General features: G+C 41.5%; 1 pseudogene across 1 annotated transcript; it reads left to right on the forward strand.

The window, feature by feature from the left end:
- The first annotated feature begins 3537 nt into the window (after window positions 1-3537).
- LOC310987466 (myosin heavy chain, fast skeletal muscle-like) lies at window positions 3538-14147 on the forward strand (annotated as a pseudogene). The gene is made up of 38 exons (XR_014596480.1): window positions 3538-3564; window positions 3705-3926; window positions 4002-4145; window positions 4239-4395; window positions 4483-4510; window positions 4594-4886; window positions 4975-5038; window positions 5120-5218; window positions 5313-5416; window positions 5536-5674; window positions 5801-5919; window positions 6118-6267; window positions 6367-6537; window positions 6633-7125; window positions 7210-7297; window positions 7419-7536; window positions 7638-7761; window positions 8450-8590; window positions 8685-8936; window positions 9030-9272; window positions 9358-9534; window positions 9614-9759; window positions 9863-9953; window positions 10041-10430; window positions 10524-10650; window positions 10735-10853; window positions 10937-11133; window positions 11384-11567; window positions 11684-11849; window positions 11928-12052; window positions 12133-12441; window positions 12579-12782; window positions 12882-13007; window positions 13097-13267; window positions 13374-13478; window positions 13577-13672; window positions 13796-13927; window positions 14112-14147. The product of XR_014596480.1 is annotated as a myosin heavy chain, fast skeletal muscle-like (transcript).
- Window positions 14148-14835: the final 688 nt, after the last annotated feature.

A 14835-nucleotide genomic window follows, 5' to 3' on the forward strand; every position in this document is an offset into this window, starting at 1 on the left:
TGCCCTGGCAGGTATTAAATCAATAAAATAAAAAAAAGCTGTGCCAGATAATACTTGCCTTTCAAACGTACTAAATAAAGATGCAAAAACTTCCACCGCAATCTGTTTCAGGTTTGATAAATCACGTTGCCTGTGCTAAATAAATCTATTTAGCACCAGATCTGCCTCCAGAGGGGACTGCGAGGTGCCATTCAGACGAAGCCAAATAGGCCAAAACTCTTTAAAGCAGATATCAGTGGAATGTTTTTGTTAATATAAGTCCTAAATAGTCCTATTTTCCGTCAGCAATCACTTACATGAAGTATTTCAGCCTAAACACGAGTCTCTCCGTCACTCTGCTCTGCTGTAACCCGAGGAGAAAATTTTCCTTGTGGGATACAAGTGTTATCCAATGAGGAGAGAGAACGGCATGAAGGGCTGTGTGTGCAGCCAAGGGATGCGCGTGAATGTGGTGACGTAGCACGAGGACCAATTGATGCCTGACAAGGGCGGGGGCTGCTAACTCATGGTGCGTTCAAAGAAACTCGTACTTTGTGTTTTTCCTTCCTGTGAAGTCATACCAGTTCGATCTGGTACGAGTTCACGGGTCGGAAGTTACGAGTGGCCGTTATAGGGAACTTTCACAGACAACAGGATGGTAAAAACACGAGCTACGGGTTACCTGGAACGCTACCAAGTCGTAGTTGTGACTTGAAGCTGTAACTTACGGTTTCAAAAGCCTGCCTTGAACGCAGCATTAGCCGAAACGGCCGTGAAGCTGATATCTGCTTTAACTGTGAAGGGCGGTACTTGCTGGAACAGTCTACAGTACCAACCCCAATTAGAGACAGCCCCACGTTTAATGCATTCAAAAAACAGCTTAAAACATGGTTACTGTCCCACCAAACTTGCACCCATGTCTGAAATTCTGACTAATTAGCACTTTCATACAGTACCACTGTAGTTCTTATCTCCTCTTATAGCATATCCATTATTGTAAATTATTGTGTAGCTACCTCTTTTATATCTATGCAGATATCATTATCTGGCCTCTCATTTCTTATTGTTATAATGGCTGCTAACTTTGTACACTACCTTTGTTACCACTGTGGTTATCACTATTATTATTATTCTATTTTATTTTATTTTATATTTTTTTTCTTTCTCTGCAAGTGGCAATGCGTCGCCTAGCATTGTCCCCTGCACTATTATTTTTTTTTCTTTATTATTATTATTATTGTTTCTTGTTCATTATCTATTCATTTATTGTTCTTTCCCTGCAAGTGGCAATGCGTCACCTAGCATTGTCACCTGCATTATTATCTATCTATTTTTATTTTATTTTATTTTATTTTATTTTATTTATTTATTATTATTATTACCCAACATCTGTTAATATCCTGAATGCACATATGTAGTTTAGTGTGTACAGTGTGTACTGTAATGGTTTGGGCAACTGCCATTTATTGTTGCTCTGTGCTGTGACAGTATGGGTAACGGATATGTGTTGTTTACTGTGTATTGTATTTGTAAGGGTAATTGATTGATTGATATTTTATGCTGCTGTGTACTGTAACAGTATGGGTAATTGATCGATTGACATTTATTGTTTGCTGATATGGGCGACTGATACTTGTTGCTGCTGTGTACTTGTCTCGCATGTGTGATGTGTGTCGCCTGGTGCGATCATTCAATGTTGCTGTTCTTCTTTTATTTGTAAACTGCCGACCATTGGAGAGTCCACGATAAATTTCCCTACAGGGACAATTAAAGTATATGAAATGAAATGAAATGGTAACAGAAGATATCTCAGGAGAAGGTTTGACCCACAGGCCAAAACTTCCCCCCTCAAAGTTGAATAATGATATAATGGCCGAATTAAAATCCCAACGTCATGATATAGTGAACCGTCTGAATGGGATTGACAGTGGTTTGGAAAATGTTACCACTGAGGTAACCAGACTACAAGTGCGCCCAGACTAAAGGTGCGTTTTATTTTTGTCGCTGTCACTGTTTTTGTCGCACCAAAAAAATCGCTCTGTCACTCAGCTGCAGTCGCTCGTCAGTTTGGCACAATTCAACAGATCGCTCTGATGACGTCATTCAAGCGATTCCAGTGAATTTCACCTCGCTTGGAGGCGCTCTTTTCTTCAAGTTTGTATTGGTCCAGCACAGCTGACAATGTACCTGCTGCTGCCGTTTACCTCTTGTGGAAGCCGGCTTTGCTATGCTTGACTGGTGGAGTTGTATTACGTTTCTATGATTTCAGCAGTTGTCATAGTTACGCATAGATTACGTAATAATCATCTCGAGTGACAGATGAATACTCATTAGTATGCAGGGCTCCAGACTAACTTTTTGCATTAGTTGCACTGTTGCGCCTAACTTTTATTTTTGTGTGCACCAGCACAAAATTTAGGTGCACCCAAATTTTTGTGTCCCACTAAATGCATGCCGCTTTGGCGTCACTTTGGGTTGTGAGTAGGGATGCAAATGATCAATTAGGCCTAATTCATTAATCATTAGTTGGTTGACCGCCAATCGATTAATGGTTAATTGATAATCGGCAATTTTCCTGAGAACCTAAATTTCCTTTGGTATAGGGTCTATAACATAAAAAGGTGAACATTGCTCGGGCTACACTAATATTTGTTAGTTCCTACTTTAGGGGCACAATGAAAAATGTTTAAATAATGTTTTTTAACCCTTAAATAATGTTGAGGGTCCAATGTGACGCATTTTTACATTTGAGAACAGTAAAAACACCCTAAACATTTTTCCTTTGACTTTAAGCTGACTTCTAGTGTGACCCAGTATGGGGCATACATGGAAATATTTCAACTTTTTTAAATCAACAGACACAAGCAATAAGTTGTTCTAGGCCTATTCACAATATTTGATACAGGTGAATTGGTCTTTCCTGCTACTACACTATTATGATATTAACTCTGATATAAATTTCATATTTAACTACTTCAATAGAGGTCCCTTTTATTGACCCAGCTAAAACACGGGAGAGCGTCCTCCCACATGCTGCTCCGCTCGCCACTCCGCTCTCCTTCTAGTATTTAATGTTTAACTAATGCTTAATAGCGTGTACTTATTATAAAGTGTTACCAATTTAAGAGAAATGTTCTTTCATCAGTACAATAAAATCTAAAAATAGCCTCCTGAAGGCCTTTCAGTTTGCTTCAAGCCACACGGGTCCATGGAAATATGGAGAGCCAAATTATTAGGGGTGATTAAACGGCCAATAAAAGCATCATGCCATATAATGTAAACCACACCACATTTTGTATGTGTCCCGTTATAACTTGTGCTGCGTGCGCAATCTTGACCTTATAAAAGGATACTAAGAGAACAGAGCAGTGTGTGGAGACCCCTGACAGAGCCTGCTACTGGTAAGAACATCCTCTATCTGCTCTGGAGAATATCAATGTTTTCATTTTAATGTATTTAAAATAGCAATTGGTTGGATATATTTTGGAACAAATATTCTCTTAAATGTATCTCTGTGTCTGAAAATATGTACTATGTTTTTTAGGATTGTGGAATATAACAACATTTTGACAGAGAGAGGGTCAGGTATGAATATATTTTGAATTTAATGCATTTTATATGAAACATTTGATTGAATTAAGTTATTTTTGGCTGTTCAGATTCATGAGCTGATGTAACCTCAAAAAGGTGTCCTAAAATTACTCTCATTTCATTTTACCTCACAGACATAAACTGCCACCATGAGTACAGACGCAGAGATGGCCATTTATGGCAAAGCTGCCATTTACCTCCGTAAACCAGAGAGGGAGAGAATTGAGGCCCAAAGCAAACCCTTTGATGCCAAGGCTGCCTGCTATGTGGTTGATGCCAAAGAGCTGTACCTGAAGGGAACAATCCTCAAGAAAGATGGTGGCAAAGTCACCGTCAAAGTCCTGGACACTCAGGAGGTTTGTATCATAAATTCAGAGTTATATATGAGTTAAATGTGATCAGCTCTCATTGTAACCAATTTCCTGTTGCAGGAGAAGACAGTTAAAGAGGATGACGTCTCTCAAATGAACCCTCCCAAGTATGACAAAATTGAGGATATGGCCATGATGACCTATCTCAATGAAGCCTCTGTCCTGTATAACCTCAAAGAGCGTTATGCAGCATGGATGATCTACGTAAGATCTGCCAGATGATACACACAATATTGAAAATGATTATACTTGTAGGAAACCTAGGGTTAACTGTTGTAACTTTATGATCACTTTTAGACCTACTCTGGTTTGTTCTGTGCCACCGTGAACCCCTACAAGATGCTCCCAGTGTACGATCCTGAAGTTGTGAATGCCTACAGAGGCAAGAAGCGTATGGAGGCTCCACCCCACATCTTCTCTGTCTCTGACAACGCTTACCAGTTCATGCTAACTGGTAAATCCTTTTCAATATAAAATGTGTTAGTATGAGGTTTATGTTGTAGAAATAAGTGCTTAATTACTTTATTTTATGCTTTAACAGACAGGGAGAACCAGTCTGTCTTGATCACGTAAGTTTCATTTTTTGTTAACGGTTTTTCCAAGATAATCAAATAGGTTGATCAAACTTTTATAAGTCTTTGTTTATACCTAGTGGAGAATCTGGTGCTGGAAAGACTGTCAACACCAAGCGTGTCATCCAGTACTTTGCCACAATCTCAGTTGGTGGTGGTGAAAAGAAGAAGGAGAGCCAAATGAAGGTATGTCACAATGACTCTGAATGTGTATTCAGTGCACATAGTATCTCCACAAGAAAAAACACATTTTGATATGATTTTGTCACTTGGATAATAGGGCTCACTGGAGGATCAGATTATTGCAGCCAATCCTCTGCTGGAGGCCTATGGTAATGCCAAAACTGTGAGGAATGACAACTCTTCTCGTTTCGTAAGTATGGAGAGATGTCAGCAAGAGAAAATTCCTCTTACACATTGCCAATACTGAGAGATTTTAACAACTGCTTTGTTCCAAACAGGGTAAATTCATCAGAATCCATTTCGGCACAACTGGCAAACTGGCTAGTGCTGATATTGAGACATGTAAGTAACAAATCTGATAGTAAACACAAATGATTGGAGTTGAGAAATGTCCAGTTTGTGATTCAAGACCCACATTTGCAGATCTGCTGGAGAAGTCTAGAGTGTCATTCCAGCTCCCTGATGAGAGAGGCTACCACATCTTCTACCAGATGATGACCAACCACAAGCCTGAGCTGATTGGTAAGCAGGTTAAGCTGCTGCACAATGGTAAATATTCTTAGAGATTTCATTGAAAAACACTCTATTGAAACTTAACCCATTTTTTCACCTGCAGAAATGTCACTCATCACAACAAACCCCTACGACTTCCCCATGTGCAGTCAGGGTCAGATCACTGTGGCCAGTATTGATGACAAAGTTGAGCTGGAAGCCACTGATGTTAGTGGTTTTCATTGTTAAAATCTTAACAATAATTTGCATGTTAATTATAAAAATGGCTTTCTGAATGAGTTTTGTGAAGTGATTACATATTCTGATGACACTTTCTGTGAGCACAGAATGCCATTGATATCCTGGGCTTCACTGGTGAGGAGAAGATGGGCATCTACAAATTGACTGGTGCTGTGCTCCACCATGGTAACATGAAGTTCAAGCAGAAGCAGCGTGAGGAGCAGGCTGAGCCCGATGGCAACGAGGGTGAGGATTTATGATCATTCATTAAAAATGTGGATGTAACAACAGAGATTCTTGTCTGTCATTTGTTATATTATTAGCAGTCAGTGTGGCATACGTGTTAACTGTAAATCACTGAACTGTTTTCAGAGGCTGACAAGATTGCTTACCTGTTGGGTCTGAACTCTGCTGACATGCTGAAGGCTCTGTGCTATCCCAGAGTGAAGGTCGGAAATGAGTTTGTCACCAAGGGACAGACTGTGCCTCAGGTAAATATGAAGTATAATTTTCCTATCAAAACAAACATACTGTTTTACTGATTCAAGGGAATCAGTATAACATCAAGTCCATGAAAGATCAAGAAATGCAATGCAGTTTAGCCATATTTTTGATGAGTTTTATACATGAAATGCGAAATGCTTTGACTTGAGCAGTATTACCCCTTAAGTCATTTTTATGTTATTTAGGTGCATAACTCAGTGACTGCCCTGGCCAAGTCTATCTATGAGAGGATGTTCTTGTGGATGGTCATCCGTATCAACCAGATGCTGGACACCAAGCAGCAAAGGAATTACTTCATTGGTGTGCTGGATATTGCCGGCTTTGAAATCTTTGATGTAAGCTTCATTCACTGTATTTCGGCCAACAATTATTTTAATGACAGAATCCTTCTTTTTGCCTGTAAAACATTAGGCTGACTATTTATCCTCTAACAGTTCAACAGCATGGAGCAGCTGTGCATCAACTTCACCAATGAGAAACTGCAACAGTTCTTCAACCATCACATGTTCGTCCTGGAGCAAGAGGAATACAAGAAGGAGGGTATTATCTGGGAGTTCATTGACTTTGGTATGGACTTGGCTGCCTGCATTGAGCTGATTGAGAAGGTACGGTTGATTTTCTGTGATATATTTGAAGATACTCCCCTGAATATTTAACAACAGCATCAGTTCATGCTATATCTCCTTCTGCTTTCTTCAAGCCCATGGGCATCTTCTCCATCCTTGAAGAGGAGTGCATGTTCCCCAAGGCCACTGACACATCCTTCAAGAATAAGCTGTATGACCAGCATCTTGGCAAAACCAAAGCCTTTGAGAAGCCAAAGATAGTCAAGGGCAAGGCTGAGGCCCACTTCTCCCTGGTGCATTATGCTGGTACTGTGGACTACAATATCGGTGGCTGGCTGGACAAGAACAAGGACCCACTGAACGACTCTGTCGTGCAGCTGTACCAGAAGTCCCCTGTTAAACTGTTGGCATCCCTGTATCCACCTGTTGTTGAGGGTATAATATAGAATACATTGCAATATTCTTAAGTATATTTCAAGATTGTTGTACTATAAATGCTAAACTAAATTTAACATGTGCCCCTCAAGTGTAACAAAGCTTTTGCACTAATTATTAATAGAGGTCGGTGGCAAGAAGGGAGGCAAGAAGAAGGGTGGCTCTATGCAGACTGTGTCATCACAGTTCAGGGTAAGGTTGACATTAAATACTAAGAAATAACATCACATTTAACTTTAGCTAGATTTCATGACAATTGCTATTTTCCATCTATAGGAGAACTTGGGCAAGCTGATGACTAACTTGAGGAGCACCCATCCTCACTTTGTGCGTTGTCTGATTCCCAATGAGTCCAAGACTCCAGGTACAAAAACACAATCTCCTTTGTGTCTGGGTGTGTTTGTTTTGATTGGGGATGATGTTGCAAGACTTCCAAACACTAACAATTTATTCACTGTACTAACGGCCAAATCTCTGTTCCACAGGTCTGATGGAGAACTTCCTGGTCATCCACCAGCTCAGGTGTAACGGTGTGCTGGAGGGTATCAGAATCTGCAGGAAAGGATTCCCTAGCAGAATCCTCTATGGTGACTTCAAGCAGAGGTATCAATATATAGTTCATTAAATATAGTTTAATAATTTAGTTTTGTTTAAAACAAGGTAAAGAAAATGCACACACTGACCATTAAACCCTTTCATAACAGATACAAGGTACTGAATGCCAGTGTTATCCCTGAGGGCCAGTTCATTGACAACAAGAAGGCATCTGAGAAGCTGCTTGGATCAATTGATGTTAATCACGATGAGTACAGATTTGGACACACCAAGGTAGGCATCATGCATGATCTGTTATAATTCAGTATATTTACCAATGAGTATCAAGCGTAGCGTTAGTTCTGGCAGGCCATGACGTCAAGCTCCAAATTAGCACACCGTAGCTGTCATCAATGGTGCAGATCAGCTGATGGCTCAGCTGCCTCCCCGTGGCCGCTTCCTATTGGGGAATTGCATTCAGAGCGCGCTATTTAAACTGCTCTAGCCCGATGTCACCTCCCTTGCTGCTGCTTCCTCTGCTGGCTTTTTTGCAACCCACCTCCACCCCAGCTACTCCCGTTATCTGTTATGAATCCTATCATTGTATCTTGTTAGTTGCTCTGCTCTGTCTGGGTTTTCTTTGCTGCTGCGCTCCCTGCTTATGCCGTTCATGATGGCTCATGAAGGGCAGGAAGGTACTCTTCCTGCCTCAGGCTTTCCACACAAGCGCGTGGAAGAGCAGGGGGTCCCAGAACAGTATCATATCGCCAAATAAAACTTGTGCAAGTAATTAAATATTATTTTGACATAGTGGTCCTGACAGAATTAGGTTTTTATATTAGAAATACATCTAAATGAACTGCCTACTTAATTGAAATTAATTTAGTACAACAGCAGACCCATGTGCCAAAGGGGAAGTGTCATAGATGCAGAACAGCCTTGATATGGCCATACATAAAATGTAAATTGTCTGTTTATTCAGGTGTTCTTCAAGGCCGGTCTGCTGGGTACCCTTGAGGAGATGAGAGATGAAAAACTGGCAGCTCTGGTCACCATGACTCAGGCTCTCTGCCGTGGATACCTCATGAGAAGAGAGTTTGTGAAGATGATGGAAAGAAGGCATGTTGGAAAAAAAACTACTTATCACACACACATGACAATGTCATAGTATGAATATGATGATTTCCCTATAACACAAACATCTTCTCTACAGGGAGAGCATTTTCACCATCCAGTACAACATCCGCTCCTTCATGAATGTCAAGCACTGGCCATGGATGAAGGTTTACTACAAGATCAAGCCTCTGCTGAAGAGTGCTGAAACTGAGAAGGAGCTGGCTAATATGAAAGAAAACTATGATAAGATGAAAACTGACCTGGCTACTGCCCTGGCCAAGAAGAAGGAACTGGAAGAGAAGATGGTGTCTCTTGTGCAGGAGAAGAATGATCTGCAGCTCCAAGTGGCATCCGTAAGTACATGTGAAAAGATAGCTGTGATTTCTGATGTTTTTGAAACAGGATTTTGATGTGCTAACAGAATACATTCATGCAACATGATCTAGGAAGGAGAGAATCTGTCAGATGCTGAGGAGAGATGTGAGGGACTCATCAAGAGCAAGATTCAGTTGGAGGCCAAACTCAAAGAGACAACTGAGAGACTGGAAGATGAAGAGGAAATGAATGCTGAGCTTACTGCTAAGAAGAGGAAGCTGGAGGATGAATGCTCTGAGCTGAAGAAGGATATTGATGACCTGGAGCTTACCTTGGCCAAGGTGGAAAAGGAGAAACATGCCACTGAGAACAAGGTTTGTCAACATGAATATCTCCATTAGATAAAGGAAAATCAGCACAATTAACTGTTGAATAACAAAATCTTTCTTGCAACCATAGGTGAAGAACCTGACAGAGGAGATGGCCTCTCAGGATGAGAGCATTGCTAAGCTGACCAAGGAGAAGAAAGCCCTCCAGGAGGCTCATCAGCAGACTCTTGATGACCTGCAGGCTGAGGAAGACAAAGTCAACACTCTGACCAAGGCCAAGACCAAGCTTGAACAGCAAGTTGATGATGTAAGTTTTTCAAGTCTATGACTTGGCAAAACAAGACCTTTCATGAACATATTCATTATTTATTGATATCAACTTGCAGCTTGAGGGTTCCCTGGAGCAAGAGAAGAAGCTGCGTATGGACCTTGAGAGAGCTAAGAGAAAGCTTGAGGGTGACCTGAAACTGGCCCAGGAATCCATCATGGATCTTGAGAATGACAAGCAGCAGTCTGATGAGAAGATCAAAAAGTAAAAGATTTAATTTCTTCTCTCCTTAAAAAGAACCATCCTGTTTGTTGACACACTCAGTAGGTTGCATATACTCATACACTGCATTTTCTTATTTACACAGGAAGGACTTTGAAATCAGCCAGCTCCTCAGCAAGATCGAGGATGAGCAGTCACTGGGTGCTCAGCTCCAGAAGAAGATCAAGGAGCTTCAGGTAATGACACTGATAGAATGCATTGGTGCATACCTTTGGTATGTTTTGTTCACTGTTCACTGAATGACAACATATTACATTAAACAGGCCCGTATTGAGGAACTGGAGGAAGAGATTGAGGCTGAGCGTGCTGCTCGTGCCAAGGTTGAGAAGCAGAGGGCTGACCTCTCCAGGGAACTTGAGGAGATCAGTGAGAGGCTGGAGGAGGCCGGTGGTGCCACTGCTGCTCAAATTGAGATGAACAAGAAGCGTGAGGCTGAGTTCCAGAAGCTGCGTCGTGACCTGGAGGAGTCTACTCTGCAGCATGAAGCTACTGCTGCTGCTCTTCGTAAGAAGCAGGCTGACAGTGTTGCTGAGCTGGGAGAGCAGATCGACAACCTCCAGCGTGTCAAGCAGAAGCTTGAGAAGGAAAAGAGTGAATACAAGATGGAGATTGATGATCTCTCCAGCAACATGGAGGCTGTGGCCAAAGCAAAGGTAAATGATAAGTCACAATTTGGTAATTAGATAGTGTAATAACTGAGGGATTCATTAATAAAATAATTCATTTCCACTTTTTCTCGACTCAAGGGAAATCTGGAAAAGATGTGTCGTACTCTTGAGGACCAACTTAGCGAACTGAAGACCAAGAATGATGAAAATGTCCGCCAAAACAATGACCTGAGTGCACAGAGAGCACGTCTCCAGACAGAAAATGGTTTGTTTAACACACGGTTTACCTACAGTAATCTTCAGTGTACAATGAAGACACACTAATGTTTGATGATAATTATTAAACTAGGTGAGTTTGGCCGTCAAATTGAGGAGAAGGAGGCTCTTGTCTCCCAGCTGACCAGAGGCAAACAGGCCTTCACTCAGCAGATTGAGGAGCTGAAGAGACAGACTGAAGAGGAGGTTAAGGTAAGGAAATTGAACATGTGCCCTGGTTTTACTTAATGGCATTTGGACATTTGGTGCATTCAAGCATACATTTCTTCCACTAGGCCAAGAATGCTCTTGCTCATGGACTGCAATCAGCTCGCCATGACTGTGACCTGCTGAGGGAACAATTTGAGGAGGAGCAGGAGGCCAAGGCTGAGCTGCAGCGTGGAATGTCCAAGGCCAACAGTGAGGTGGCTCAGTGGAGAACTAAGTATGAAACTGATGCTATCCAGCGCACTGAGGAGCTTGAGGAGGCCAAGTGAGTACCACTCAGACAATAAAATGACAGATATTGGTATCAATAAGTATTTTTATCAAAGCAATTTTGTTGCATTTTCTAAAATAATAAGTAACACTTGACACTGCAGTAATGGTCACTGGTCTTATCATAGTGGCTGTTCAGTCTAAGAAAAATAACATCTAACAATATATGTAACTATATGTAAATGGCTCTAGTAAATTTAAAGTTTTTAAGGACTGACAAGAAAATGTAACATTTTTTAAAATAGAAAAAAGCTGGCTCAGCGCCTTCAGGACGCTGAGGAGCAGATCGAGGCTGTGAATTCCAAGTGTGCCTCTCTGGAGAAAACCAAACAGAGGCTCCAGAGTGAGGTGGAGGACCTCATGATTGATGTTGAGAGGGCTAATGGACTGGCTGCTAACCTGGACAAGAAGCAGAGGAACTTTGACAAGGTAATAAAATAAATCAAATAAAATTGTTTACAATAAAAATATGTATATATATTTTGTGCATGTTTGTTTTTATATTGGTACATAACTAATGAAACTATATTAATTTTGTCACTCAGGTGTTGGCAGAGTGGAAGCAAAAGTATGAGGAGGGTCAGGCCGAGCTTGAAGGAGCTCAGAAGGAGGCTCGTTCTCTCAGCACTGAACTGTTCAAGATGAAGAACTCATATGAGGAAGCTCTGGATCACCTGGAGACCATGAAGCGTGAAAACAAGAACCTGCAGCGTAAGTTCCTCATTGCATTGGAAACTAGGTTTAAATTTTGAGGCTTACTGATTATTAACCACAGTTCTTTCTCTGCAGAGGAGATCTCAGATCTGACTGAACAGATGGGTGAGACTGGCAAGAGCATCCATGAGCTGGAGAAGGCCAAGAAGCAGGTGGAGACAGAGAAGTCTGAGATCCAGACAGCTCTTGAGGAGGCTGAGGTAAATTTTTATCTGAGGAGATAAAAATCAGCATACTGTGAAAGATCTCAGGATAACATTTTATTCTTTGATGTCAATAGGGAACTCTGGAACACGAAGAGTCTAAGATCCTGCGTGTCCAGCTGGAGCTCAACCAGATTAAGGGTGAGGTGGACAGGAAGCTGGCAGAAAAAGATGAGGAGATGGAGCAGATCAAGAGGAACAGCCAGAGGGTGATTGACTCCATGCAGGGTACTCTGGATTCTGAGGTCAGGAGCAGGAACGATGCCCTGAGAATCAAGAAGAAGATGGAGGGAGATCTGAATGAGATGGAGATTCAGCTGAGCCATGCCAATCGCCAGGCTTCTGAGTCCCAGAAGCAGCTGAGGAATGTGCAGGCACAGCTCAAGGTATTGTTGTCATAGTGCTGCTGCACAAACTACAGTATAGTGAGTGGCCCCACAAAACCTCTCAGTGGTGTTAATCTGAATATTTTTTATTATTTTTCTTTTTTAATCTGAATATTTTTAATATACTTTTGAACTAGGATGCCCAACTGCACCTTGATGATGCTGTCAGAGCCCAGGAAGACCTCAAGGAACAGGCTGCCATGGTGGACCGCAGAAATGGTCTTATGGTGGCTGAAATTGAGGAACTTAGAGCTGCTCTGGAACAGACAGAGAGAGGCCGCAAGGTCGCTGAACAGGAGCTGGTGGACGCCAGTGAGCGTGTTGGACTTCTGCACTCTCAGGTGATGATCATTTCAACAATTTAAAAAACAAAAAAGGTTTAATGGTGCAAAAATGAGGCATGTTATCAGCTAAGTGACATTTCTCTTTAAATCTCTTAGAACACCAGCCTTATAAACACCAAGAAGAAGCTTGAAACTGACCTGGTTCAGGTCCAGAGTGAAGTTGATGACACTGTTCAGGAAGCAAGAAATGCAGAGGAGAAGGCAAAGAAGGCCATCACCGATGTAGGTTTAACTTTCATTTGGTCATAGTACTACTCCAGTTAAAATGTGTTTTTAATGAGACACTCTAATCCCAATTTTATATTCTCTAGGCTGCCATGATGGCTGAGGAGCTGAAGAAGGAGCAGGATACTAGCGCTCACCTGGAGAGGATGAAGAAGAACCTGGAGGTTGCTGTTAAGGACCTGCAGCACCGTCTGGATGAGGCTGAGAACCTGGCCATGAAGGGTGGCAAGAAGCAGCTCCAGAAACTCGAGTCTAGGGTACAACAGTCATGTTAATGTTTTGCCATTTGGGTAGAAGTAAAAAGATAGCCTATAGCTACAAAAGACATTTTAAATATTGCATACATCTTCCTGTTTTCTGAAGGTGCGTGAGCTGGAGACAGAGATTGAGGCTGAGCAGAGACGTGGAGCAGATGCTGTTAAGGGTGTCCGCAAGTATGAGAGGAGGGTGAAGGAGCTCAGCTATCAGGTAATGCTCTGATCACATTTAACATACAGTAACAAAATCAATCAAATATCAGTTTACTTCCCATTAAAACATTTAAATATGAATATTTCATATTACAGACTGAGGAGGACAAGAAAAACGTTGCCAGGCTGCAGGATCTGGTCGACAAGCTGCAGCTCAAGGTGAAGGCCTACAAGAGGCAGGCTGAGGAAGCGGTAAGGACAAAACATGTATTTAAAAAACAGGAATTTCATAGCATGCCGTATTTCATTGCACAGTATACAGTATATGCTGGCCCTTTTGAAAATGTAAACATTTTACAATATATTGTATTCCAGGAGGAGCAGGCCAATGTTCATCTGTCCAAGTGCAGGAAGGTCCAGCATGAGCTGGAGGAGGCTGAGGAGCGTGCTGACATTGCTGAGTCCCAGGTCAACAAGCTCAGAGCCAAGAGCCGCGACTCTGGCAAGGTAAAGACATTGCTTAATGGAAATAGAATATCTATCAAAGCCCATACTCCAGCCTATCATGATATCAAATTCATGACACCCTTTTTGAAAAGAAATGCCATGAATAACATTGCAAACAAACCACAACATGATGCAAATATACACCGCAAACATTCATCCATTGTCTTTTTTTTTTCTTTTACAGGGAAAAGAGGCAGCTGAGTAAAGCACCCTTGCTGATTGGCTGTTTCTATTCATATAATATGATGTGAAACATTCCAAATAAAACAGATTTTCATGTTAAATTGCTGTGTGTTGATTTGAATCAGAAATATTTAAATATGAGAAAGAGTAATTATGACATTTGGGTCACTGGTGACACAGGTAGATATCATTCCACAGTTGACACTGGAATATCTGACTAATATCTGTAAAAAAAAAAAAAAAAAAAAATGTTGTTTTCACTTCACGGTTAAAATTACAGTGTAGCGCCTCTCTAGTGTCTTTAAAGGTGTACAGAAATGGCCGTTTGTCCTGTTTGTCGCGCCGAGTTGTCACGAGCTGCAACACGAGTTTACCCGAGTGAGGAAAACGAATTTGATTGGTCGTTATCGAGCGGGCGGGATATTCAAAGCTTGGGGCGAGCCCGAGCTCCGTGTGTGTGTGTTGTCTCAGACGTTTGAATGACGGATGACGGATCCAATATCAGTGGCTGGTGAATCGTGTACAGGCTGACGTATAATCCGTGCGCCTGCATTATCCAATGCGAAAAAAAAAATACACACTTTCATCCCGGATTTACTCAAAAATAGAATTTTGCACAAAGTTTGGCCTACATCGTCTGAAAGATGAGTTATTACATTAATTTTATGATCCAGAGTGGGCTCAAATTCAATTTTCTTTTCTGTACACCTTTAACTATCGTGAGA

This window comes from Trachurus trachurus (assembly GCF_905171665.1).
Source record: "Trachurus trachurus genome assembly, chromosome: 6".
Taxonomy (NCBI): domain Eukaryota; kingdom Metazoa; phylum Chordata; class Actinopteri; order Carangiformes; family Carangidae; genus Trachurus; species Trachurus trachurus.